The sequence below is a fragment of the Adiantum capillus-veneris genome, chromosome 10, assembly GCF_014529385.1.
Source record: "Adiantum capillus-veneris isolate H3 chromosome 10, ASM1452938v2, whole genome shotgun sequence".
NCBI lineage: Eukaryota > Viridiplantae > Streptophyta > Polypodiopsida > Polypodiales > Pteridaceae > Adiantum > Adiantum capillus-veneris.
The window spans coordinates 6,990,822-6,995,617 of record NC_140940.1 but is presented as its reverse complement, the minus strand read 5'-3'; the positions used below and the strand labels follow the sequence as shown (position 1 = coordinate 6,995,617).

Here is a 4,796-nt window from a genome sequence, read left to right as displayed (position 1 = left end):
GCTCCAAATTGGCTTGGACTACCTGGCATCAACCTGGCCTATCTGTCTCAGATTTGTAACCACCTCTAACTTCAAACTCAAACATCTCCAGCTATGACTACTACTACTAGCTCTGTTTTGATGGTCCACTAAGGGTCCCCATATCTCCACTCTGTATAGCATGGCAGAAGTGACTAGAGTGTCAAAAGAGCTAGATCTTTAATCAAGGTTCCTAGAGTTGAGCCTGCAAACACATCCTCTCTACTCTCCCTAATGATGCGTAAGCTCTAGTCAATCTGTCTTTGTTGCTCTCCTCAAGGAAAATACTGGGCCAGTGAAAGATCACCCGGAGGTACGTATATGCATCTGTATTCTACATAGTCTCTTGACCATATGTAAAGGTCATTGTGTCGGGTGTGCAACACTATTATCTTGGTCTTACCAAGGTTCACCGACAATCTGCTATTCGAGGCAAACACATGCAATGCATCCAAAATGAAGTTGCACCTCCTCTAGAGAGTCTGAAATCAGCACAATATCATCATCATATAAGAAAAAAGAAATCAATGTTGCTACTAGCTGAGCACCTCTCAATATCCCTCTTGCTCTACATACTTTGAAAACTCATCCACATACATCCCAAAAAGAGTCAGAGATAGGGGGCATCCCTGCTTCACCGCAATAGTGGAATGAACCATGTCTGTAGACATGCCCTGAGCAATATGTACCTACCCCACAATTGTCCTGTATAAATTCAAGATCCTACATATCAACTCTATGGGCACACCCATGTCCTATAGTCTGTGTATAACTCTGGCTCTTGGCACTATGTCAAAAGCTTTGCAAAAATCCACAAAGCTACAATAGATCCTCCTATCATGATATCTATTGTCCTTGGTAATGTCTCTGAGTGTCAGAATCTGGTTAAGAGTCATTAGGAATTTCGGAGGTCATTTAGAGGGCCTTCTAAGAAAATGTATTTTTTGCACTCTCTCTCTAGAAAATATGGCGAGTAATAGAGGTGGGTCTTTCATGGTAAAATTTCAAAAAGTGTACTTTAAGTAGATTCTTTACTCTTCTGAACATTCGTTCGTAATGATTGAGGGATAATCTTCTTTTCAGTTGCATTGAATGAACCTCGTCAACATGGAGGGAATGAGGCTAACATGGAGGGACGAAGGCGCACCCGCCTATTCACTTTCCATTAAACCTGCACATTTGGCTAATGGAACACTCCTCAAATGGCACAAATGTTACGCAGAAACGAGCCAAATATCACCTTCACATTGATTTGGACAATGAGTACCAACCATTGATTAAGCTTAGTAAAGCAAACACACATATACCTCCCGCATCCATAGACACGCTCAGAGCTCAGGGAGCTAAACACATAGATATCTGGACGAGAGGCTCTCTCTATCCTAAGAATCCAATGACTAATGCGTCTCCATCGTTTGTCAATCCGACAAGCTTATCGACCTTTGCTAGTGATGGAGAAAAGGACCTTCTGGGTTATTATAAATCTCTTACAAGGGAAGCTGGAACTTATAAGGGCATTGTCCAAGCTCAACAATGTGAGATTGTTCGTCTTTCATATTTACATTCTACAGATCAGGTTACCATTTTGCAACACAAAACAGAGGTACAGGAACTGAAAGGAAAGGTACAAAGTTGTCAAATGAAGGACACCATCTTGGGTGGTCGTATCCGAAAGAAGAAATTGCGCAATCTTGAAACATTGCAGGTTGCATCCGGAGGTCTCAAGAAAAGAATCCGAGCATTAAGGTGATGCTTCTTGGTTGACTAAATTATCTTAGTTAAGTAATTTTTTTGTTTTTTCTTGTTATGCATTGTTTTCATGTGCCTAAATAGTGTTAGTGAAGTAAATTTTTTGTTATTTACTTATGTATTGTCTTCATGTAGAGATTCAATCTATCCTGACAAGAAAAACATTGACCCCAAAGACAATATAGGAAAGAGATTGAAGCCACTTATAAGTAGAAGCCTTGCAACAGATATAGTACATGACAAGAAGTTTAAGGTCCTACAACGAAATGTAGTGGAACGCTTTATTTCAGATAACTCAGTGCCTGCAAAAGAGATACAAGGCACACTTGATTCACTTGGTGTAAGAAAAAGAGGATATTCAGCTATTCAAAAATCTGTCTCATCCATCTTTGTTAAGAAGGGTATAAAATCCAAACTTTTACCATCAGCCTCAAGTGTTTGGAAAGAGAGGCTTCAGCTTAACGATGCACAGGGAGAATATCTTGGACAACCCTTTCATATTAAAGCAACTTACAGTGGCCATGGAGCAAACATGTCATATGATGAGTTCAACAATATTTTTATGGACCTGCAGATGTTGCAGAAGAGAATGGTGGAGTTTTACAACATCACATTTGAAGAGTCACGAGGGGTATTACATTTTGTGTTGAAACTGGATGAGTGTGAGCTTGTTAAATAGAAAAAGCTACAGCGTGTTACTATTACTTTAATGAATAGAGCCCTCTCAAAGTGTCCCAATGATGATCCTTTGTATTTTAGTGTTCAATCATAATCTAACATATGGTGGCTTGGTGCTTTTGAGGTAAGAGAGATTCTTAGCTAAGCTCAAATGCTCACATCTACTTAAGTCTTATTTATTTTGTGTGGCATGTAAAGAAAGAAGATCATGAGATTCTATATTGGGTGTTCCATCAAACTAATGTTCCGGAGGTGATTGATCGACAGACTAACCAAGGAGAGGTACTACGTCTAGATGGAAGGGGAGACTTTCAAGTTTAGTGGCATCTTGCAGGTAACCTCAAAACATTAAAGTGCATGTATAATTGTGGAATGGGTGCAATGGCAAAGCCATCGTGTTTGTTCTGCATGGAGCGTGCAAAGGTCATGGACCCAAAGTGGTGGAGAAAAGCTCCAACATGTCACATTGAGGACCCTGCTTTTCGACCGGTTTTGAAAATACCACTTGTGAATGTCCACATCTGTACAATGCATGCCCTTTGTAGAAGTATGGAGAAATTGGTCTACTTATATATCGGGTTTGCTTGGAAAATCAAGAACTCAGCAGAGCGACCAGTGGGTCTGCAGTGCTTAGAATTGGTACTGTCGGATATGGGGCTTCATGGTGGCAATGTGAAAATCCAACGGGATGAAAAGAGATCAACTGCTGAGAAGGATGTTCCATGCAAACCATCCATCTGCAGGATGAAGACACGAAGGTTTTTATCTAAACACCAAGGAATACGAGATCTGAAGCTAATGAAACATGGAAAAATATATAACACATCTTATGTTAGCAAGGTAGAGTATGAGAGCTGGAAAAAGCTATATATTGCAGTCAAAGATCAAGAACCAACTACTCGTAACGTGAAGGCTGAGGTTTGGCGATCAATAGACATGCTATTTTTTATGTGCGACAAAGATGACTGGTCACAAGGTGATATGAACAAGTTCAAGGAGAATCTCAACCTTCTCAAAAAATCATTCAAGACAGCATGGACAGACACCCAGATTACTCACTACATGGTATAATTGTGTATTTGATTCTCTTTTATGTGTAACTATGTGAGTGTAAAACATTCTAAGTAATCTGTTTTCATATCCAGCACATCATTTTTCAATCATTTACCATATTTTATACAAAATTATGGGAACCCGGCAATATGGAATACCCAAGGGATGGAAAAGTCTCATTACATGGCGAGAAATGCTTATTTCAGGCACACACGACATGGTGGCTCTCGAATCAAGGCTAACAATTTGAGAGAACTATTTGAATGGTTCTATCATAGAATCATTCATCGAATGCAGGCAAAAGAAGTCTTGACCTCTTCAGCAACAGCACAAGCCATCAGACATTTACAACAAAAAAAAGTTAAAAGATCAATGGCATACAACAACTCCGGTGCTCATGAAGGTCAACGCAGGTGGAGAGAGACAATGGTGTATGTGAACCACAAGTGGAGAAAGATACTCTGAGTGGATGACATTGTCCAAAATTTCTGTAATACATGATCTTATACAATTGCTACTTGAAGTGTATCAAGATTTTGAAGGTTCAATTTTGTTTTTTGGCACATCACCTTGTAACGAATCATGAGATGTTTTCCATACTCTAAAAGTTCATCCGGGTTTTGTCTGCCAAGAGCTAGTGACATTGCTGTGTAAGTGTAGTAATACGCTGCCTGACCACCTGTATAGCCTGGGCAATAACCAAAACAATCTCTGGCAAACACTTTGTCCACAAGAATGACTTTATCTGCACTTTTAGGCAGCACGGGTCCACCCAAGAAGCGTGATAATGTCTTTAATGTGTAAGTTGCTATTGAACCCTCTTGTGACATTCCATTGTGAAAAACTACTATCGGCGACTCGCAAAGCTTTGAAAGGTACTGTGCTAGGGCCACATCCCTTCCATGATACTCTCGAGTCTACCGTCGAAGGAAGTCATCGTTGTCAGCAATCCAATACTGCACATATCATGTCTGAGTAAGTGACACACACACACACACACACACACACACACACACACACACACACACACACACACAGAGTTACCATGAAGCTCTCATCCTGCAAAAAGAGGTTTTCCTGCCACATGTCCACAGATGTAGTTGACCCCTGACCTGAATGGTTAAACCAATCCTCCACTTCTTTGTGACTTGTTGATGGTCTTAGGATTTGTCTTATTTCTTGGAAGGTGGCTTCATCCGTTAGTGTCTCTTTGTATTTTTCAGCTTTCTCAAAGCATCTTCGGAGGCATTCCATTGGATTGCTGGATGTTTCCATTGCCTCACATCACTACTATCCTC

General features: G+C 40.3%; 1 pseudogene; it reads left to right on the top strand.

Annotated features, from left to right (window-relative positions):
- Positions 1-3,087: 3,087 nt before the first annotated feature.
- On the top strand, positions 3,088-3,963 carry LOC147448406 (uncharacterized; annotated as a pseudogene).
- Positions 3,964-4,796: the final 833 nt, after the last annotated feature.